This window comes from Pempheris klunzingeri, chromosome 23, assembly GCF_042242105.1.
Source record: "Pempheris klunzingeri isolate RE-2024b chromosome 23, fPemKlu1.hap1, whole genome shotgun sequence".
In the NCBI taxonomy this organism is placed as follows: Eukaryota; Metazoa; Chordata; class Actinopteri; order Acropomatiformes; family Pempheridae; genus Pempheris; species Pempheris klunzingeri.
In genome coordinates this window covers 9,825,455-9,850,275 of record NC_092034.1, presented here as the reverse complement: position 1 = coordinate 9,850,275, position 24,821 = coordinate 9,825,455, and the positions used below count along the sequence as shown (strand labels likewise).

General features: G+C 41.5%; 1 long non-coding RNA gene across 1 annotated transcript in view; it reads right to left on the bottom strand.

Annotated features, from left to right (window-relative positions):
- The window catches only part of LOC139222493 (uncharacterized), a 133,492-nt gene extending 109,100 nt beyond the window's left edge, over positions 1–24,392 (bottom strand). The window contains exon 1 of the long non-coding RNA XR_011585921.1: positions 24,363–24,392. This is a non-coding gene — a long non-coding RNA (uncharacterized lncRNA). The remainder of the gene's footprint in view (positions 1–24,362) is intronic.
- Positions 24,393–24,821: the final 429 nt, after the last annotated feature.

Genomic DNA, 24,821 nt, shown 5'->3' with positions numbered 1-24,821 from the left:
GTTTTTACTGATGAGTGAGAATGATTGACAAGCAGAAGGGGCAAGAGGTGGAAGAACAGACAGGAAGTGTCTTAAATCCTTGTTTCCACTCTATCATTAATACAGATCATGGTCCTGCTGCATAGTGAATGTGATTTTCCTTGTTTTTTCACCATTGTGCACAAATATCTTTTAGCCTTTTTGTGTCAAAGCTAAAGAACCTTGAAGGCGAGCGTGAGATCATTTGTGCAGATTGATAAGTACTTCGATCATTCAAGTTCATAAATTGCACACATTCATTATTAATTCCCTCAAAGTAGTAATATCTTCTTTCAGGTTATTTTAATAGCTTCATCATCTGCCTGTGCTTCAAGCCTTCCACTCCCTAACTGACCGCACGTTTTACATTTTTAAAATCAATTTTTTGAATATTTATAAGTATTAATTGTTATATTCTGGGAGCAAATTAAGCAATTTAACGGTACAAACTTTTAGCTCAAGGAGGCAAATTTCTTCTTTCTTGATGCACACAAATGCTCAAAAAATTGACTCCTGATGAATGCAGAGTTTTGTGGTAAGCCAAATGCTGTCAGGCCAGATCAAAATCCTTGATTTAAATACTATGACTACAAAGGAAATGGACAATAGAGATGCAATAAAAAAAAAAAAACCTGATGATATCAATGCTCAGGGCAAAAGAAGCTCATAAAGACAGCAGTGACTTAAAATGTGGGCCACTATGTTTTTTTCTGAAGTAATGAGAGTTGTAATATAACTGATGAAACCGGGACCCCATGGGCTAGAATCCAGAAAGAGAAAGCATAAAAGCCTTTGATTACAATGCCACCGGCTTTTCTCATAATGCAATAAGGTAAAATGCTTCTGAAATCAGGTAGATTTTATATTCACGGCGTCATTTCTGCGAGATGGGTCACACAAACTCAAACACTACTATAAGAATGCTGTTGAAAATTAAAAATCACTGTGGGGTTTGTCTTGTTTGAACTGAAAGGCACAGTTGCATGCATTCAGCCTATTTCCTTGCCATAAAAACCTATTGAGAATATCCAGTCACAGGCTGTAGTGGTGAGAGGAGGCAGAGAGGATTGTCTTCTATCCCACACACGGCGGCCCAACCGCTACACTGAATTAGACGTGGAATGAGATGTTTTGTTGGTGTTATTATGCTCACATTACGCGGATTGCTAGATCTTCCCCACTGCGCCCAGTGGGCTTAGTGCCTGAGAGAGAGGAGGAAAAGGGAGGGGGAGAGAAAGGAGGAGGAGGCAAAAAAAAAAACCTGCCAAAAAAACAGCTGCCTGGCAAAATGACAGATTCTCAGTGTTTATTGAGGGAGGGGAGGGCGGATAAGACACAGGACTGGGTCTGAAGATGGAAGAAAATTGGAGTAATCAGGTCCTAATGTGCTCAGGCTTGCAAACATCTCTGTCCTTTATTCATTGAAAGAAATAATAATAAAAAGATCTAAATGTCAAGCTTCTTACTACTTCTCCCTGAAACATTAAGATGATTAAGCCTCTTCAGTGGTGGGAAAAAAAACAATGGCACTTGAAATAATCGGTGGCAGTTGAGCCATGGTCATGGAATATTAATTGCAGCTTGAGCAGCCAGAGTTTCAGTTTTGCAGGCACACAGCTGTGAAGCTTTTTATTTATTTTTTCCTCATTTTCTTGCTCGGCTGTTTGTTGTCTTTGTCTGATTAATTCCGGTTTACTTACTCCTGCATTTTTTTTGTTTTAATAGCCATAATATGCATATATACATATATTCTCCAGAGAAGATACTGATATCATTTAACTAGTTGATGTTAGGCAGCCAGTCAAGGGTTGTGTTTGGCTACCTGACGAACGTGGGGTTAAGGTTAATGAGCGCAAATGCAACAGTGTGTTTAAAGCATGTGTGCATGTTGGGTAGAGACAGAGAACGCTGTCTGGCACAGAGATGCTGTCTAACATAATGAACTTGATCCAATACAGCGTCTCTCATGTCACTCACTATTTAATAAACGCAGACTTCAAATAATGACTTTGTCATGCAGCACAGAGACAGCAACTGGGATCTGAGCTCAGCAGGGACAATCACATTTAGTATTATTTCTTCCACCCAGTGACTTTGCCGGAAATGGTACCCTGTCTAGGTGGGACTGGTTATGAGTCCGATTACTCCTGAGCAATCACGTCTAAAGCAGTAGGCTGTGCATTTATGATAGGGTGTTGAATAGAAATAGGCCAGACAATTATTTTTTTATGATTATACCATCATGGTGGTTGTGAATGATAATCACCATCCAAGGTGAAAGAGGTGTTTTTTTTTGAGAAATGGAAACTAGAGCGTGTCACTGAGTAGTCACTCGTCACTGAAAATACCTCACTTGTGACATACATACAAAAACTCGCCCACCTCTCCTCTTATAGCTTCAGTTCTTGACAAAACGTTTATGTGTTCCTGATGGTTGTAAAAGGCCTGTGGAAGCTAAGTGTGGCGGTGCAGTTCTGTGCTAACAGCTGACAAATACGTTGGGGGGGGGATGGGAGGCGCTGGTTGGCATTGAGTCTCTTAGTTAATTGGAAGCCGTGCAGACATGCTCGTAACTTACCTGAGATTCCCATCGACAGGGAGATCCTTCAGTGTGTGTGTGTGTGTGTGTGTGTGTGGGGGGGGGGGGGGGTGCGGAGCAGGCGTCCAGATGCCCCGATCGATGACTGCCATCTTTTACACTGCAGGAGGGCCGGGCCCATAGTGGCCAAGACCATGTGAGCAAAATTATAGCTATTTGCACGCAGGAGAGCAATGGGAGGAGGGCGTGGGGGAGGCGTGTTGAGAGAGACGGAGACTAGGGAGAGAGGCCCCTCCTGGAAAAATCAATGCTAATGACTGTGAGTGCTGCCACACTCACACTGATCCACACCTGAGTGCACATGCTTCTATACGCAAACACAAAGGACACATTAGGTAATTATTCACAAACACGCCTAAAACATTTAGTATATCTCATACAAGCACCAGCACATAGAGCCAGTCTAGAAGGGTTGTTGCAGCAGCAGTGTAAATGACTGACATCCAATTAAAACACTGTTAAGGAAGCTGTAGTGATTACTGTCTCTGGAGCTCATCGATTGCTGATGGGCGCAGCTGTCTCATTACCCTGCTAACTACCTGGGCCTATTTTTATTTATCTATTTCTTTTTTGTAACAGCCCCTCCTATTCACCATAGCTAATGGTGTGGCATTGACCTTTATAACACCATCCTTCCACCCTTGACTCTTAACTCTGCTCTCATTCTATGGCGTCAGTACGGAGGATAGAAAAAAAAAGGAGAGATTAAGTAGCAGGTGAAAATATGCCCACCTCCACAGTTGGCACAGGGGTACTGTGAGTCGCTGTGTTGACGAATTCAGCAGAGATAGATTAGATAGCTGATGTATGCATGTGTTGCTTTCTCAGCAAACTCTCTCCGAGCAAAGAAAAAGCAGAGCGGAGTGACGTCAGGAGAAATGATAGCGATGAGAGAAAAGAACTTATTTAGCACTTCATCCCATATGGGCAAAAATACAGATGGAGAGAATAGAAAATCTGACTTCCTTCAAGCATTCATAAATTTAATGAGAATTTCCCGAAAAAATGAACTTGCAGAGAAATTGCCAGCAGGTGGTATACAAAATCAGCAGAGTTACAAAGAACGTCTTTAATCTTTAGCAGTCTCTAAAACTCTCACCATAACATCACCATTAATGTTGAAGTACAGGTATGCACAGTCCGTCTGTAAAATTAACTCGGCTTTGTATAATGAGTATTAAAATTCTGTTTTGAAGGAGTGTGAGTGTGTGTGTGTGTGTGTGTGTGTGTGTGTGTGTGTGTATTTCACTCTATGATCTCTCTCTCTATCTCACTGAGTCCTCTCGCTCCCCACTTCTCTTTATACAACCACTGGCCCAGTTTCTTTGCTTTGCCAAATGAGGAAGAGAGGAATCAGCTGTTTCTAGCACTGCTCTTTCTACCTCAGCAATAGAAGCTCTCCAGTCGTTAGCCCTTTGCACTGTTAATGAAGTCCATACAGTATTCACGTGCTGAACACCTGTATACCATTATGCGTATAAGCAGGCAGGAGCCACAAACATATTTGCAGGCTAGGTCCAGCTAAAATGATGGCGACATTTATGGTATGGGATTTATCTTGCAGGTGCAAAATTGGAGGGAAGTGCAAATGCAGGTGCAATTTTCAAAAATAACAATCTGAGAGGAATTGTCTGCAGTACTAATTTGCAGAAGCAGCATTAGTTTAAATATGTAAATGTACCAAAATAAAACTGAATGAAACATTTTTGCCCAAATGTAGGCGACTGATTGTTCTAAAGGTTACTGTATAATTGTAGCCTAAATGCAGCCTAAATCATAAATTCATCATTGGCCCTTGTGAGCATATTTGGATTTAGCCGATGTCTGACAGTCATCGACCACTGAGCTCCTGCCGTCGTAACATTGTCATTTAAAAGCTGCCACTACTGCTCCTGGACCAACGCTGCCCTCCCTCTCTGTGCTAACAGTGTGCTCACCAAGTAACACACCAGCAGGGACGACACACCGAGAACTCCCAGCTCATGGTAGTGTCCGCACTGTAACGCTTGCTCTCTCCGGTACCCCACTGCAAAAGAAGACTTACGGGTGAATCTCTACTCCCCTTTTCCCACTGTTAGTTGCGTTACCAGTTACATCAGTGTGAGATGTCATAAAATAGAGAAAAATGTCAAGCTATATTTCCTCAAGTCCATGGTGACATTGCTTGTTTTGTCCAACAAACAGTCCAAAACCCAAAGATATGCAGTAAGCTATCACATCAGGTCGCAAATCTTCACAATTTAGAAGCTGGATCCTGAGACTGTTTTCCATTTTTTTTCTTGGAAAAATGACTTGAACGTTCGTCATCAAAACAGATGCCAATAAATTCTCGGATAGTGGATGCACTAATTGATAAAGTTAACGCCACACAAATGTGTGCCTTGTGACAAGATCTCTTTTTTTCTAAAGAGAAGCTGGCCTGGACTCTCCTCTCGGCCCATTAGGAAACTGTCTGCAGCTTTTAAAGGCGATGACAGGAGCTGAAGTGATTGGCCATTATTAAAGCTCACGAAAGATCCACCTGCTGAGAATGTATACGTCATTCTCACAATATATTATGCAGCTCAAAAACATGCGTCAAACTCTACCCATGCCCTGCCATCATTATTTGGTTTGTATTTGTTTATCTTAACAATACAGAGCGTTTAATGGCCCTTTAAAGTCAGTTTGAATGAATTTTGAAGTTCTTTATTTCCACAACTTCAATTCCAAATAAAATGTAATTTCAGTGAGAATGTGCAAACACATATGGAGGCACACAAACATGCACAAAATGCTTCCTCTCACACACAGTTCCTCTCTGCTGGCACAGCTCAGTTCGACAAACACAGGCTCACAGCTGAGGTGGCGAACACAAAGCCTGCTGGATGTGGAGAGCCGAAGGCTTTGTGGCAGAGTGATTTTTCTTTACCTTCTTCCCTACTGTTTTTGATATTGATAAAATTTATGAACTGTAGCACAGAACTGCATGTGAATAATAATATATGAAACAATTTGATTTGTTTGTATCAAGAAAAAAATCAGATGTCAGTGTAGAATGGAGACAAAACAGGCGCGTGTGTGTGTGTGTGAGTGTGTGTGTGTGTGTACATTTGTCACACAGCAGTCACAGTGGGATGGTCAGGCTGTGTTGCACCTTCTCGACCTGCTGCTGATCAAAAGAGTGGAGTGAAAAGACCCCACCAGTCAATCAGTGAACTACACTAACAACATTAAAGTCAGTTTTCAAGTGCTATCACAGATCCAAAAGCTAAGAGGGTTATTATTACATTATCATTTTCAAGGGTTTAGAATTAATGTTACAGTTCATGACAACTCCCATTCTTCAAAATTGTATGTTCATTAACAGTTTTCACAGTGACAACTTGCCTGCCTTCCATCTCTACAGACTCTTGTTTCAGGGTCATGAAAGATTAAGTCATATTGCAATTCAAGTGAAAACTCGGGCAAAAAAAAAAGTCAGAATTGAAGATACAAGAACCCAACAGCACCCATAATTTGGTTGCTTCTTGGAGACATCTGAATAATTCATACCCACAGAAATATATTCCTTCCTCTTTCTTGTCTCTTCTTTGTTCCCTTTTCCGTCTCTCCTCATGCGTCTTCCATCTTTCTTTTGTTCTTAATTTCCCTCCCTCCCTCCACCCTCTCTTCACGCATATCTGCGCAAGCCCAGGTACTACGTCGCTGACTTGGACACAACTGCTATTAGTCAGACACAAGCACATGATTATGATGCAGCAGGAAGCATACAATTACAGAGCCCCTCATTTCAGTATTAGCACTCATCACACTTAAAACTCCGACTTGACATTTTTTGCATAACCGAATGAATATTTCATCAATTCATTGGCACTAAGTGAAATGAGGATATGAAGGAGTTTTAGCCCTTGTTATGAGCTTATTGCAGAGAATGGACAGAGAGGAAACAAAGAATGTGTATGTAATCAGAGGGAGGGTTTGCCATTATGGCAAAATGGCTTTGTGAGGAAGAACACAGCAGCGGGCTGAGGCATTAACACAGACATTGTCATTGGCAGTCTCATATCGATCTGTAAGAAGGCCCTGTGTAACTGAAGCAGCAGTGGAATCCAGTGACATGCTTTTTCTCTGTCGAAAGGTGTGACTATAGACTATTTGTCTTGGGTCGGCAAAACACAGAGCTGCAGGGTTACAGGTCTGAGCGGTCGCTCACACTCGCTCTGTTACGGAAGTTTCTCAAACTGAACTGCTTGATTATTCAGATTGTTGCTAAAACCTTTGCATGCACCTCTTATCTAAGCCTCATTTCTAATTATAAGCCTAATTATCTTTAAATTAATAGATTGTCACAAAACTTCAAGCTAAGCTTGGCAAATATATAAATGAAGGGACCTCATTAGAAACTTTGCCAATGAACTGAACAGTAAATCACAGCTAGTGAGGTGCAGCTCTGGCCACACTTCTGACAGTTATTCGCTAATGATGCAATCTACTGACCGTTATATTACGAATACATGTCTCAAATATGCAGGAAATTGCATTCACTCATTAGAAGTCAGTGTTAGTATGAGGCATAAAAAGTTTTTTAAATTTGTATAATCCCAGCTCCTGGCTGTGTTGTTGCTGTTAGCCAGCAGCAGCTTCCAGAAGCTTAGCTGTTTCTCCTCCCAGCAGTATTTTTTCCTCCCAACACTTCTCTCTGTGACCACATCATGTGTTTCAAGACTGGCGATATAACAATGACCAATCATTCAATTCAACCTCTAAGCAGGCATACAATGATATCAAACAAAAGTCAAGGGATATTGGTGTCAGATGCAAGAGCATGTAATCAAACTGTATGTTACATATTAGCCACTGAGCTCTCCTAATAAACAGGTATTTTAAGCTTGTTAATTAGCGTAATAGTTAAAGTAGCTGGACTTTTCTAAGGAGAGTGTTTATTCAGAATTAAAACCCATACTTCATAACATACTTTATTTAAGAGACTCATTCTCTCATACAAAAAAAACAAAGCAGAGCGTAACATTTTGTCCATAAGAGAAAAAAAAAACAGCTTAATGAGCTGAATTGTAAAAAATAAAGAAAAGGATTAATTAATTATCAGAGTTGGCAATTTTATCAAGTCCAACTTCTAAATCTGTGTTTACACACAGTATGGTGAAGGTAAACTTGAGAGCACACCAAATGAGATGTTCTTCTTGCTTGTTAAAAAAAACCTCTCCCTACACACTACCATCCGCCGACAGAACTTCAAAGCGAGGACACAGCGCGGCAAAAAAAAGGTATTTTTAAGGAAGTACAATGTAACACAATTCCTTCTACAATTTTCACAATAGCTATCCAGTTTCACCCCAGTGTTATCCACTGATGCCCAAGCACACATGACAGACTCGGCTCAGAGAACACCAGTCTTTATCCAATACAGACAGTAGCAGGACTATTAAAAATAAAGCCTGTTCAATTTATATCACGGTGGCATTAACACTAATGAGTATATTAGTTTCAGACTGTCACTGGGAATATGAGGCAACATTGATCTCTTGTCATCTGCTCATAATAGATTTTTTCTCCCCCCCCCTGCATATATTATTCTGCTGCTTTTCCCTGAGTTCCTATGGGAGTTGCTTTCACTCTTTAATCTCTCCACTTAAAAAAAAGGCAAATGCGCTTTTCTGCACAGTCGATGCTAATCACAACAGTTGGGTTGTTTGAATGTATTTTTAGTTGGTTGCAAATTTGTATGCAGTGCAACCTTTGAATTATTTTTTGGATTTCCATATATTTCTTCCTTGCTGAGATTTATCTCTAGAAAAGTTGCTTTCTCTAAACAAACAGGATGAGATCAAATTGAAATTCAAATCCCTGAATAAAACGAGGCAATTTTATTATATGTACTGCCTCAGCGAGACCTTACAACCCTATGCACCGCCTGGACATTTCTGCACAATTGCTGATATTAAAACTGAGTTGGACTCATACTCCCAAATGATTAAATGACCTGAAAAATCTATGAGGCATGGATTACAATGGACAATGTGCCTTTAGCTGACAGCTTCATGCCTTCATGTTATTGCCTACATTAGTTCCCATTAATCAAAAAATCAGCTAAATGCTCACATATCGGTTTTAATTGTTCATGCAATTTTTGGGTATTAGTAAATGCTTGTGGACAGCTATATATAATAAACAACATCTCTGCAGGTTTTCCTTTGCCTTTTTTTGCATGAACGCAATCAATTAAAGCACCACTCAGCTCTAGAAATCAATTCAATAAGAGCATTCTGCAGATCAAAATTAGCTAGAGGATGTTCAAGAATGTAACAAAATTCAAATGGTGTTCACTGATTGAGCTGTGATTTTTTTTTTTTTTTTTAAAGATAATCTCTTTGTGCGGAAACATTCCTGCCCCCATTACCTCTGTAACACACACTCAGTGAATTCTCCATGAATAATCATTTTATGAACATCACCATCAGTGTAGCCATCCACTTAGCCCAGTCCTTGATTACAGAGTCTATTTGACAGACTGTAGAGGACAGTGAGAGTTTTGGCCTTACCCAGGGGACACACTTGGCCCTTCCAGTAAAAAGCGGCCACTAATGGAAGCGGAGGCCCTCGTCTCCACTCCACATTTTTATGTAGGCAATCCAGGCATTTATGGTAATCATAAAGCAGGGCCAAATGGATGGCGGGGTCAGCTCTAAACGCTGAAAAACACTGACTGACGCAGTCTTGTTTACAGCTGCTACAGAGCGAGTGCTGCCACCTCCCTGTAAGCTCAGCCACGGCAGGTGTCCATACATGCTTGATGCAAGAAAACATCTTGTAAGGGCCCCCCCACTGTATGCCTGTCTCTGTCACTCACTCAGTATTCCTCTCTCTCTCAATGTTTATGAAGCCCAGAGGACACTTTATAAAAAATTCATTGGCTGATTGAGATGAATAGCGAGATTAACGTCTTAATGTTGAATGTTGGATCATTTTTTTTCTCTGATGCCATGACACCACCCATTTCTCATGTGTTTGAGCAAATGGGGTGAATCTGAGGGAGCAGAGGTGGCTCTAGAGGGAAGGGGAAGAGTGGCTGGTGAATCATTACTAAACGTAATTAATATGCAAGTTTAAATGTGGATGCTTGTCTTCCTCTTTGGAGATGCTCCACCGTGATTGTGGCACAGCCTGGAGCCGAATGCTAATTTATTTTCTCATCTTTCCTGGCTTGAAAATCATCATAGCTGGTAGCGCACACGGGCCTGCCAGAAACAACGCGAAGCTACAAGCAGTTGTCCTCGCTGTGCCACCATGGGTGAAAGAGGTAAACAGAGATAATCCAGAAAATACATCCAAATTACTGCGGGGGTGCGAGTGTTATATGCTAGGTGCAGCCAGGGGTGCAGATTCTCCAGCCTGCGACTGTTATGGAATTGCCTCCGCTGAGTGCAGATGCTTGGAATGCACACGACACAATAACTTCTCTTAATGTGACTGTCAAAAAGGCGGGAGGAAATGCTTTCAGTGTGTGGGGGGAAAATGTGCAACACTTAACGAGTCATTTAAGAACATAATTTTCAATTACGAGTGGAAAAAAAAAAATCACTTTAGGTCAGAATTAGATAAAAGATTGTAGTGATGATTTTACAGTGCAAGGAGTATTTAGAAAAATTGCGCTATGATAGGGTTATCTGATGTCATGTAGTAGAAAAACTGAGCGGGAGGACAGAGATCAGCCACAGTCTAGACATCACTCTACTCTAGAGTCTAGAGTTTGATTGGTTGAGGAAGAAGTTCCTCTGGATGTCACATTCTTCTTGGCCTGCTATACTTTCAGTGTGGGCAGTTTATAGTTAAACAGTGGTGAATAGTTCATAAATCTATGAACTGTTCATTCACAAAACAGTAGAATTACGAGGGAAATTGAGAGTCATAAGAGCTAGAAGGTGAGAGCCAGAAGTCTGCAGAGGACAGAGCAAAATGGCAATCACTTTGCAGGCAATCACCACCAACTGTACTTATGAAATTCAATCAGAGATGCAGACCTCTTGTAGATGAACAGGATTATAGGAGCACGGCTTCATTTTGCCCCGCACAACAGACTGACAAGGGCAATAATAATGTGGTTTGTTACGGCAGACTCTTATCAGCTGAATTTAATCTCAGTCCACAGGAATTACATTCAGAAACCAATTCAAATATACTGTTGGACAAAGTAATCCATATCCATAGCCTTACAAATCCCTCAGTGCATTAATTCTTCCCATACAGTCCACAAGATTAATAGTAGGCCAGAGCAAGATGTGATAAAGCCAGCAGAATACATTGTCCTACTGGCCACCAGCACAGAGGCTAATTTGTATGGTACTCAATAGAAGTGCACAATGGTCATTGTTAAGACTGATCAAATTTCATAGAGGCTTGTTCTATGGTTAGCTTGAGGAATAAGTGTGTTCTATGATATAAAATCCAGTAAGAGCATTAAGTCCTGTAGGCACTTGAGGAGGAGAGACTGAGGGATTGTTTCAGTGCCGAGAGCTCAGGGTAGAATACACCTGCGGACGGGCAAGTGGAAGACTGTAACTTACCCAACATCAGTCACTTAAAGGATTAGCCAGTTGTTGCCTTAACATGGATTTACTCAATTACATTGTGGCAAGGTATTATCACAGCATGAAGGCGTGCCACTACTTTGTATGTGCATGGGCCACATTCATAGGAGGGTTGCCACTTTTTATTCAACAATGTTTGAGCATGGGGAATAGATCAAAAACCAATGAGTGACCATCTGTTTGAATTCAAAATTTTAAAAGTGTGGATTTTGGGTTAAACTCAAAGATGGAAAAATCATGGGTAATGATACTGTGCGGCTGTTTTTGACTTTGAAAAGTAACCCCCTTATATTAGCATTACCATGGCAACAAATCGGAAGTTTCCTGTTAGCTTTTCCAACATGCTAGTCGAGGCACCTTGAATGAATGGAACAATGTCAATGTCATATATACTCTGTTTCTCATGTCATGTGTCCACAGTACTGTAGAAAACAGCTTGACTGCTATTAACTGCCAAACTCAGATGCTGGTGATTGTAGCAAATGACAGATTCTCAATAAATTACAGCAATGTTGATAAGAGGAAAGAAATTAGGGGTAAAAGACAGAAGAGAGACATAAATCTTAATTTTGACACCATATGTAGACTACTTAGCAGCGTGCAACTTAACACCTCCGTTACAAGTCTCCAGTAGCTTCACACAGACATACGAGTCTCACAGTTTCTGCTTGGGCCTGTTCAAGGGGTTATTTCCACCAGTACGGTACCAGATGTAATACACCCCCACATCACACTGACTAAAAACAGTGTGCCTCAACAAGTCTCACTAAGAGTGTACATCACAGGACTAGATGAAGCAGAAAGTTGGTGCGATTCAAAGTTGCTTGTTTCCAAGGAGGTTTACTTGTGTTCTTCGGGGTTATTTCATAGTTCTTGAGTGTTTGACCCCCTTTCCCTACGTAATGGACTCCTGCCAGACATAACCTCACTCTCACTCACACACACACACACACACACACACACACACACATCCTCTCTCACTTTCACTCTGAAGCTTTCATAATCCTCTCTGCCTGCTCACACACGCACCTTGCCATATCTACTGATCTGTAGAGATGAAGTTGGGATTGGAGGACTCTCCTGAAGCACTGTTATTAAATCATGTTTTATCAATGAGGTTTATGACGCACGGTACACAGTGTACATCAGTAAAAAAAAAAAGTGTTGGAATTGTGGCTGTGCTCTACGTGGCCAGCGATGTAAATGACATGGCTGCAGTCATACATTACACTGACAAGCCAGGGAAGGATACGACATTATTATTAAACATAGTGTGAATGATTGGACCTACAGTATATACAGGTATAGAGAAAACACTGCTGTACATATATATATATATGTATCACTTTCCAGACACTTTAAGGTTCACAATAAAGTGTTTTGAAATGCTCTGTTGCACAGTGCAAAATGAGGGCGAGTTTTAGTGTTTCACCCATACAAAACAAGCCAAAGTAAATCTGAAATATCATTTGCAAAGCATGAAAATGTATACATATACATGGTTTCTCAGCCAGCCACTCCACTCCGAGATAAACAGAAAATGTCCCCTTAAGGAAAAGTAGCAGATGAACTGTTTGTAAGGTAGTTCAAAGGCAAAAACAATCCTATATTCAGACCACGCCACATAGTAGAGGGAAAAATACATTCAAGTTAGAGGAGAAAAGAAAGAAAAAAGATCTGCTGTAAAGCCATAAAATACAATTCATCTTGTCGTGGTCCCTGCGAGGAGCGTGTAATCGCAATGACACACTGGTGTAATCCATTTAAAACACTTTGGCTCGGGCCTAGGCTGCTTTGACTTCCTCTGCAGGCGTGTGCCATCATCTTCATTTCAGATACGTTTCACTGACTGCCTGCAATTAGCGAAAATGTGTAAGCTGCCTTGTCGTCCACCTGCTCGGGCTGCCAGGCAAGCATCTTGTCCTGGATGCATTACATGACTGGCAAGAGCGTGAAAAAAAAAACCCTAAAAGATAATAACCTGCTTGTCTCTGGCAGAGGTGAAGTGCAGGCCTATTCGCTTGTCCACAGACGTGTAATCTGTCTCGAGAGGTGCTCTCTCTTCTGGCGCCTCTGTGCTTCGACTTTCTGAGGCAGGGTAGACCCACCCAACCTGACTAGGCGATGAGCTTAGAGTAATGGTGTCACCGGAGCGCTGAATCTCATTGAGAGTTGCTTGAGCAAACATTATCTCACATTGAACCATTGCAACGGTGTCTGGAGGGAAGGCTCTGGTGAGTTATTACACAGTGAGTTTTAATCTTACAGGAGGAAATACACTGTTGCCTTTTAATGGAGGGAGACCAGAGGCCAACCTGGGTCCATTTTACATGTGCTTCTCTGTGCAGGATTGAGACTAATTGAACTAATTACGCACTCATGGGTAGCAAATTAAACATCTTGTTGGCATTAAACTGTGGATGATTTATACTCACCTATAAACTTTGCCCAGGACTGCTGCCCACCACTATTGTGTTTACGCATCATTGATTTAATTATGACTATTTGTTAATGGGCATTTTAAGAGCTCTGGAGTTAAAAAAAATTCAGTCTGACGAGGAATCAGTGGAATGATAAATAGCGGTTTCACTCTAGCAGGGTCTTTCATGAACAACCTTTAATGGACCTCCCAAAAGGCAGCACATCACTGGGGCTTCAAATAATGATTATTTTCATTACCAATTATGCTGACAATGTTTGTAACGGAATCATTTAGTGATATCAGAGAAAAGTGACAAATGTCAATTATTGTCCTAGAGCCCAAACTTCAAATTTCTTGTTTTAAACCTTGCAGTTGTCATTTACCTTAAGACTGCAATACGAACAATATGTAAAAACATGTATACTGCACGGTGGTGCGGTGGTTAGCACTATTGCCTCACAGCAAGAGGTTGGAATCTGGGGTCTCTCTGTGTGGAGTTTGCATGTTCTCCCCGTGCTTGCGTGGGTTTTTTCTACGGGTACTCTGGCTTCCAATTGCCCGTAGGTGTGAGTGTGAGCGTGAGTGGTTGTCTGTCTCTGTGTGTTGGCCGTGTGGTTGGCTGGCGACCAGGCCAGGGTGTTCCCCGCCTCTCGCCGAAGTTCAGCTGGGATTGGCTCCAGCTCCCCTGTGACCCTGACGGATAAGCGGTATAGATAATGGATGTATACTGCAATGTCATAGGCCACAGCTTATTACAGCCTATAATACAGCCTATAAGATGCAACTCATGCATATATCACTATCAATATCAATACAAATTAGGTACCCTGTGCACTTTGTGACCACTAGTAGCACTATGCAGTAAATGTCAACCGATTAATCGGGATGCTTTACAAACTAAAACAAACTTTATTAGCAGAACTTGGCTCCGACAGTGGCTAATGACTGTGCAGCCTTCTCCGGTCACACAGGGGTGTAGGGAGAGGCACAGTCCATGATAGCCTAGCATGCTAACCCCTTACAACAAACCAAAAATTCAGTTGTTTGATATTTTACCCTCCAGCAAATGCATCTTTTGGCATCGTCATTCAACCTCTACTATGGAACTGTGTGTTTTTCCCATTTTGATTGTTCTCATGTACAACCCCAAGCATATGGGTGAAGAGAAACCTTAGTGTTTACAAAAAGCTGCATGTGGTCCAGAACCCAAGGATACTGATTTTAGAAAAATATATCAAATGAAAAAAAGCTGCAAATCCTCACATTTCAAAAGCTGCAACATTTGGGCAGTTTTGCTTTATAAATGATTTTAATTATTCATCTTAAAATTGTGGTTTATTAACTTTTCATTGCTCAATTGATTGTCGCGACCTTGTGCAGAGGAAGCAAGCCTGTATACGATGCACTAGTTAGATGGCTCGATGTACAAAACAGAATCACTGTAAACCTGCTCTAAATGTATGAACGAAACTGAATTAAATGTGGGAAGCCATGCATGGGGAGATGTGCAGTCACTGGATTATCTTCACACCTATTAAAGCACAGAGCTAATAGTGTCAGGCAGTAGTGACCACCAGAGAGCTGGAGGGGAATGGGGGCGAAGGAGAGGGGGATGGGAGATATGAGACAGTCAAACTTAAATTATAGAGAAAAAAAAGTAGTTTTCAACTATTTTGAGTCTTATATTCCAGCAGCCCTCTTGGAACATATCGGTGACTAGCCTGGTAGTCAGGTAGGCCATAATGTGCCAAGTCCTCTCAAAGAATTGCTCTTATCTTGCAAGCAATAATGTAAACTCTTTTCCTCTCTGAGCATATCACATTCCCCAAGTCAACAGTTCAATCTCACCTTCCTCGCCCACTTCTCTCTGAGCAGCAGATGCCATTATTTTTTCTTGCCCCCACCCCTCATTCTCCTCACCCACCCTCATTCTGGGCAACTAGATGGATCGGCTCTCCCTCAATCCATGCTTCCTCTGCGCCTCCTCAGACGGGGAGATTGATTTGTCTACAGGACGCCTCTGACCTTTGATATGATCCGATAACGGACGCATGGCACTAACCGAATTAGACAATCAAAGGGGAGGCACATTAGAGTGAGATGAGGTGTTTCCCTTTCCCTCATAGCATACCTCTGCCTTTTTCCATGATGGTTAGGTCCACCGTCCATCTCCTGACCACTCCGATCAGACGCCCAGGGGAAAATAAAAGATGTGTTTTCAAATTGCACTTTGCCTAAAGGCTCTCTGGGCCAAATTTAATTTTCACCTTACATCGATTTTCCCCAACTCAATGGATCCTAATGTTATCTATGGTGTATTTCTGTGCTTTGCAGGAGTTCAGAGAGATGTTGCTCTGACATGCAGTAGTCCAACTGCATGTCCGAGGACACTGCAAATGTCTTCCTCGTGTTGTCTGGGGAAGGATTTGATTGAGAAACTGCCCTTTTCTTTTTGTCAGTTCAGGGGATTTTTTTCTTTTCTGTCATCTGGCATGTTCCCAAAATGATCTTCTGGGTACTGAACCAAAGTATCTACCACTCTTGATTTTCCCCAACCAATAAAGTCCAGATGTTGCGAAATGTAGTCAGCTTATCAGCAGCTGAGTGCAATTATGTTGCAGTGAGTCTAAACCTGAGTTAAACTAGCACTTGTAAGTGGTCCAGGTTTAAAGTCAACGAGCTCTGCACCCTCTGAACACTGTTTAGCAGGAATGTCTGCCTGCACGATTGCTATGATAGTGCTCATTTTGTACACTTTATTTTTGCAGGGATAACTACACAAATAGGTTATGAATGAGGATATTTAAAATGGGTTAAGTAGATCTGGCTCTATTTATAAAGCCTTAATAATTAATGACAGATAATTAAGATCCTCAACCAGCTGCAGCATAGCTATGATGTGAATCACATCATTAGAGACACTGCATCATGGTGTGAAAACAGAAAATGCTGATGATTACACATAAATTGTCTCATCAAAAAAGACAGCACGTCGGCCTCTACCTGTTTTGATATTTTAAGAACCACTGGGGTGTCAGGGCTGAGTAAATATCCGTGGCAGCCCACCTAAAAAAAAAAAAAGTTGACAAGGCAGACAGAAGAAAGGATCGGTTTTGACAGATCCCAGACTTCTTTCATTGGAACATATTGAAGGAAAAATGAAGGGAGGAAGAGGAGGATAAGGGAAAGGGGACTTCAAAGTGGGTGACGGTGCTGCAGAGCCAACAAATGGTGTGAAAACACACATCAACATGCATGGATACACATGAGACCCGGTATCACAAGCCACGACACATAGCCAGGCTTCAGTGTGAGCAGAGAGGGAGGGTGTTTGTGTGCGAAGGGAGGATGAAGCAGAGGGTGTAGCATGAAGAGATGCAATCCCCCCCTTTGGCAAGTCGGTACTCCTTGGTACCATTTGTTTGTCATCTTAAACTGGCAGAGAGCTCAGGAAGCCAGGGTCTTACATAAACCCTACCCAGTATGGCTCTGTGCTGGGGAACTGATCCCTCCCAAAACCCTCATTGTTATTCTCTCATGATGCCGAGGGATCTGCCGAGCACCCACAGCCAAACCTACAGCAGGGCTGAGTGGGAGGTGGGGGTGCTGTGTTTACATGTGTGCTCTGTCAGGGGACTGAGCTAACTGCACACACAGGATTATAGATGGAACACAACTTCCTCGGCTTGTGCTGTTAAAATTTCCATTATTTTATCAGCACCTGATCATCTCTTTTTCTCCATGTTAAATTCTTTGTTATTTTCACATCTTCTTCACATCAGTTTCCTCCATAGCGGATTTATTCATAAAGCACAACACCGACAAAAATAAAGTTATGGACTCCTGTTCATTAATCCTTCCAGGTCTGTTATACTGCAGACTTTATACGATCATAACCATTTAAAAGACTCCATGAGACAGGTCTTCTTTGTCAAATTGAATTTCCACTCCGCAGAATAACTCTCCTATCACCGACTGGTAGATTTTCATTAAGGGAAAGAAGGTGGGAGATTTCAAAATGTACAATATAATAGACTCTAGCACACTTCCAGGGGTGTCCACTTTCCCCTATGTGTAGAGATTACACCCTTTCTCCCAGCTTTACAGCCGCTGAGTCTGTCAGGGGTTTGATTTAAATGTCCAAGGTGGGGCTTGATCAAAACGTGTCCTCTTTCAGTCTGATCAAAGACAATGAGGCCTCTGGGTCCTGTGAAATCCACGCTGTGCACTCTCCACCTCTGTATTTACAGCACTGAGCTCAGCTCCTTTCAATGAAATATGCATAAAGCATCAATAGCTTTATCTCTTTCGATCATCTCCGCCAGTTATGCACAATAATTTTCTCCTGATCTTTGGGAAATCCACATATAGATTTTATATGTCTATTAAGTTGAGTTTGGAAGGAGGATTTTTGCTGTGCCACTGCATATATTTTCAAATTACAGTGAGACAGTTCTTTGGCTGGTTGTAAAATACTATTAATAAGTTATATGCTGTGGATACTAGCCTCACTGATCCTACCACAATAGCTACACTTTTTCATATTTGATATGAAGATTTTTTTTCTTTCTTTTTTATCATGAGGGACCTTAGAGATTTTCTAGAAAACCAAATAAAGTATGGAGAGAAACTTTGTTTAAATACAACTTTTAAAACCGTCACTGACAGTCCAACTTGTTTTTTTCTTCTCAGCAAAACAAAACCGCGGTGCCCATTATGGCGTGGAAAGGAGATGATGTTCTAAGTGACCTCCAAGTGACTGCTGGAATAGCTTTAAGGTATGAAAATAAACACAATACTGTGAATCTAAAGCTGCTGGGAAAACAGAGATTGCCGCATCTGCAGGTAAAACTAAACCAAGGCTTCATCAAAATATTTTTGTAAGGAACAATTTTGCCAGCGTTTCTTTTTTCTTATGACTGACCTGAAAGGACAGTGAGAGAGAAAGCTTTGCATCACAGTTACAAAAAAAGAGATGGGGAAAGTGTCTGGAATTATAAGCGTGCCTGCAATGAAAGTCAAGAGAATGAATGTTATGTTGAGGTCAGAGGAGGCTGGTCTGACAAAGAATACAACAAACTGCCACTCGAGTTCTTTTTCCTCTTCTGCTATTTTCTTTTTCTTTCTTTTTTTCCAAATGGTTTGATTCACTCTATCCTTTCCCATCATGGAAGTCCCTTGGATAGCAACCGAGTAGGTCTAATTGATTTCTCTTGTTCATGTCGGTTAGAGGCAGCAGCATCGAACTGTGCAGAGTGCCCTGGCTCCAGCTTGCCTGCATTGTTCCATTCTGTTTTCTCCTTTGCTTCCATTTCCCAGTAGACTATAATTCCAATACTCAACATACCAGTGCCCTCTGAAATCTTGCAGGTGATGATTGCAGAGGAATGCCACAACAGTAGCATGTATGGAGATAAAACATCCACACCGTGGTGTGCAGTACATGTGGCTTACACAAAGGTCAGGATCTAAGATCATGTTGTAATTTGCACTTTAGTCATTATCTAACCTAGCACCTATTGCATTAAAATAAGAACGACGAGTAAGACGAGCTAACACACAAGGGGCTGGAGATGATATCATGCCAGCAAAGCCTTCGTAGCTAATGAATATTCATATTTGTTTGAGTGTGTCACATAGGTTTTAATTTAGTTTCATAAAATATTTAAAGCTGGAATTAATTTTGCTGTTGCGATGGATTGTATTGTACTGTGCATGATATTGTGTCCAGCCCAGTGTGCATAGTCAATAGCTCAGGGAGGGATTCTGACCCAGGGCAGTCCATCCATAACATTCTCCTCTTGTCTTTGTCTCTTTGTCAGTATCCTTCAGTTTTGTGAGTTCCAGTCATGTTAGAGCAGAGAGAAAGCAACAATGCTTTTTTTTTTTTTTTTTCTTTCCCATGTTCAGCTGCACAATATGGACACATATTTTCTTTAGGCAGTAACAATACAGCAGTAAGTCCAGCAATAAGGGGAAACATTCACCACAGCCTTCACAGCTGAGATGAAATTCAAATCATGCATCATTGAGCTTGGGTTAGAACTCCTCCCGCTGTGAGAGAGAAATCCGCTAACAGGAAATAATACAGAGTGCAGTCATACGTTTGGTCACTTTGTCATGGGCTCAAGGTACAGTAAAGACAGCCAAGCACATATAAAAGCAGTGCTCTGATAAAATACAATACAACAATATCTCACTGCTAATGTACAATACACCAAGGCTACTGCACAGTGGACATTCTAGAATTCATTCAAATATCATACTGCAGTAACATATTTAAATATTACATGATTCCATTTGTATAGGTCAAATATTATTGCATTTGCCCTGGAGCATTGCTTTGAATCCTGTGCAGAGTTAGAAACTAACAGCAATCTAAACCACACAGTTGCCAAACATGAAATACTGTGCCACTTGCTCATAGCTGAATTTCTTTTACTGCATCATCGGTGATGCAAGGAAGGCCAGGAAACCTTGTTGGGCTCACAAGCAACCAATATGCTCCAGATCAAATGATATGATCAAACTGACATCACATTTGCTGCCAGACATGTACCGTACAGCAACAGAGCCGCTGAGGTCCAGCTGTACCTCAGATGGGCTTCATGAAGCGAATCATGATCCCTCTTATTCTGGCAATTCTTGCTATCTTCATTTTCATCCTAATAAATATATATATATATATATATATATATATATATATATATATGTGTGTGTGTGTGTGTGTGTGTGTGTGTGTGTGTATATATATATGTGTGTGTGTAAGCTTAAGCAATCAATGATTATTCTTCTTTAGTAAGTAATTACACTCATTCTAGTATGACCTGTGTCTTCCGGTGGCTAATGTTAGCAAACTTCAGCTAGATATCACTGTGTATCAGTCCATTCAGTAACTTTATTACTCTTGTCTACTTGTCCTGATATTAGTATATATTTTAGCATTTACATGGTTACGTCGTCTTGCTTTATAGTGCATCAGAAACAAAGGATCCTGTTATTAACAACACCATTTCTGACGAAGAGTGCCTTAGAAAACGTTATAGTCTCTCAGCAATAATAGCAGATGCTTGACTTTCTAGAGAAAATAGACAAAACAAAACTAAAACATTCATTCCCATATATATACTAAGCAAACTACATTCACCTGTCTTGTTTTACATTTTTTGTTGACTTGTTACAGCATCAGCATTCATCAAAGTTTACTGTCGAATCACCTCTAACCCAGAGAAAGTAAATATATCAGGTGGCAAAAAGACAATTTGAGCTGCATCACTTTTAAAGTCACTTGATGCCGCTATAAATATTAGCTTTGGGCTTTTCAAATAAAGTGTGACCAGAGTAAAAGATGAGCAGAAAAGAAACCTCTCTTAATTGGATAACATGAGCAGCCTCCGATGGCTCACCTTCCTACTGTATCACATACATCAGGCTTAATAGTGTTGATGTCTCCTGCAGAAGGCAAAAGTTGGTGTTTAATAACTTAATGAGAGTCTGATTTATGACTGGAGCCATATGCCTAATAAATAAACAGCACAGGTGAGAGGGTTTCATCTCATGCAGCATTTTCTAATCAACAGCTAAGAAGACAGGCATTACAGTTAAGGCTGTGTCTGTGTGTAAAAACGTGTGTCTGCATGTGAATGTTTGGGTTTTGAAGTGAATTCAATTAATCATTCAGTGCTCGCCGTATACACTATGTGCATGAAATGGCTGATTAGTTGCATGTAAATCCATCAAATTCTGAATCTTCAAACTTTTCGTACTGAAGCATCAACAAGGAAGAAGAAAAAGGGAAAACATACATTGCGTTCAGATGAGTATGCCACTCCTGTGCACACCTGTGCTATTCACATTCTGCAGATACACGTGACTTGCCATATCTACGGTTATGTGACGCGCATGTCTACGCAGCAGGGAGCGATTTGTGTTGCCACGCCACTGTCTTAGAATCAGGATGAGATGGTATCCGTCCCATGCAGCCACGGGAGTCTTGGCTGCTTGGGATGACAGAGAGATGAGGAAGTTTGGCAGCTAATGCATCAGCTTGCACAAAATGAAGCCTGCCTCATCCAAGAGCATTAAGATGTGGGATAAATAAATAAAACATTGCCACCATGAGAGGAGAAGCAATGTGACAGCGGGATATTTTTTTCTACTTTCATGTTGGCAGACACAGACATTTTATTTTGGGATGAATCAAAATTTCCTGAAAACGCCTGCGTCAGGTGTATCTAATTATCTGACAGCGCATCCTCATTATAAAACGGCCCCTGGGAGTCGGTAACTCGCCTTGCCGAGCCTTGGACCGCAATCAAGGTGTTCCTCACAGTAAAAACACAGGGATAATATAGTCATGGCACTTCCATATTTGTACTTCTTTCATCTGTTTTTGCTGAGAATTTAGCAATATTTTGTTTCGTATAACACTAAAGACTGCTGTTTTCCTAATAAATCATTATATATATGTATATGTGTGTGTGTGTGAAAGTACAAAGACCATAGCTATGCAATGTGCCTCATCCGACAAATATATACAGTAAGATAGTCTAGAAAGGTGCATTGCAAAAGAGAAAAAACAGCTATAAATTTATTAGCAGCTGTTATGACAGCCATTTGCCATCTCAGCCATGCCCCGATTATGTCACCTGGATGAAGTTTATAAGCCATAATTACAGCTTACTCCTGTTTCTCTCCAGGGAGGAGCAGCAGGCAGAGGAAAAGTGGGTGTGTTGTCAACACAGTCGCACTCGAGCAAACTATGTTAAAGCATAATTAATGGGTGAAAAAGATTTGCAGAAATGCGGCTATCTAACTGGCACTGTTGGATATGGCTCTCGGGGTCGCTGTGGAGGCGCTTGCGCAACTGTGAGCAAGCAGACCTGTCTTCCTCACTTACTACCTCTGGCCGTTGCTCAAATCCCATCCAACAGTGATTGATGTGGGCCTGGTGAGCAGTTTTGGGAGCATCACTCAAAGGGAAGATGAGGGAAAATTGCCGAATGTTGCCAGTTTATAAAATGGAAGCGCTGCTGGGTAAAGGATCGCAGGAGACATTCTTACCTGGGACTAATCCTTGAAAGCTTTGCAAGAAATTCACCGCCTGACAGCAAATGATTCAAATCCACCTTTGTGCTCAAAACTGTCTTTAAACGCGAGGATAACTAGCCTGAAGGACTGCTGTATTTCAACATTTCGTTATGTTGTAGTTTGATGTGGAAGCAACAGTGCTGTGAAAAGATGCTGTTAGATGTGTTTATAGTCACATTTGTGCTGGCAGTATTTGTATAGTATAGTATAGTATGGTGTGTATCAGAGATACACAATGGATGATGTCCACAGAGTTTCTATATTGCTTAGTGCAGATAGATAGATAGATAGATAGATAGTAATATGCTCAGCATTAGGAAATGTCTAACCCCAGGGCGTCATTAATGAGGCAGTGCTTCCCAGTGCCCCCGTCCCAACAACACTGACCTCACAGCACAGAACAACTTAATATCAAAACACAATGGTAACCATGACTAAAAATTAGCTGAAGTGTATTATTGAGCAATGTGAGGGCATTATTAGTTGTTAAATTGCCTCGTGTCATAGTTCTCTGTCCTTGCGTGCTTCCCATTTAGTTCTCTTTGAAATGCAATAGTAGCCCATCTCTTGTACTGGCTCACGACTGACAGACCGTAATGCCTCTCCTCAATGGTCATGCTCACTTAGCCCTCTGTCACTCTGCACTGTCCAGGGAAGACACATCTCTCTGGCTGTGTGAGCTGTCCTTGCCCTCATTTGCGATTGCTTCTCCTTGGCTTGGCTTGCTACAAAATACTGAAGCACACACAACTTTTCAGTTCATTATCTTGCCTTTTGGAGGCTTTCCACTTTTTTTTTTTCTGAGGTTGCAAAGTATGACTGCAAATCACGGGTAATTGGCTGTATATGAATCACTTGTCAGTAGTAGTCTGAAAAATGCTCTTTAACACATAGGGAAGGGTTGTATAAATCATGGAATTTGGTAACTTCCAAATATAGCTGGCAGGGGGGGCAGGAAAAAAAAACATGGGCCACTGCTGACACACTACTGCGCATGATCCACTGTCAATCACCAGTCAAATCTGACATCAAAGCCTGTCAGATAACAGCAGCAAAATGGGTAAACTGGTTGAGTCACAGCCCACCCACCGTCTACATCACCTGAGCCACAAGCCCTTGAGCGGGCACGCGCGCACGCACGCAGGCTCGCACACGCACACATTCAAAGACGGACCATTCAAAGCGCCCCAGCATGCAGGACCAAACATTTAACCAAACTTTCTGAACACGTCCGACAACTAACACACAGAATATCCCACACAGTTCAATAGACGGTGCGTGCTCGCGCGTCCTCTGCGCCCGACAGAGGGACAGAGCATCGTTTGGGGCAGAGATGGCTCTGTGTATTGAGCACAGTATGTGTTAGAAATGATGACGATCAAAATCCTGTAAATATCTCGCCACCATCTGGAGTGTAACGGCGAGCAGCAGTCCGGCGCACGTTGTGCGGCACATTACCAACATGCAGCTCCAAGATATGCAAAAATATGCGCCCTGGGCACCTACTCACATCGCGGCACGACACATAACTTAGAGAGGACACAAAGCCAACACTTAATTCCACACATGAAAACAGGACGAGCTGCTCTCAACTGCAATTCACAATATTGGAAGATGCAGGGAAAAAAAAGTCTATTCTACTTACTATGTAGCCAGGCGGCAGAACGCAAAGCCCCGGTAACTGTAATTAAAATAGAAGAATGGGAAAAGGAAGGATACGCTTGTTTATGTTCTTCCATTATTAAACAGCCTCATGCGCTCAAAATCATTTAGCTTTTTGACATCAAAATGTCCACTTACCGGGGCTGTCCGATTAAATTCCTTAGGAAATTCCAGAGGAGTCCCTTCTTTCTTCTCTCAAAGTCAGAAAACAGCAATGCTTTTCTTATTCCAAAAACAGGCCCTTGGTTCAACTGTAAGAGAGAAGAGACCAAACAGCCACAACAAATTCCATTAGAACCGGGAGTCCCCCTCCCTCCCCCCCTCACCACCACCCAAAAAGTGTTGACATAACATCTGTGAAGAGCAGCAAACAAAAAAAAAGGCAACTCGTTATAAATTGGCGGAATGGACAGATGGTACCTGCTCTCTTTATCACTGTCGA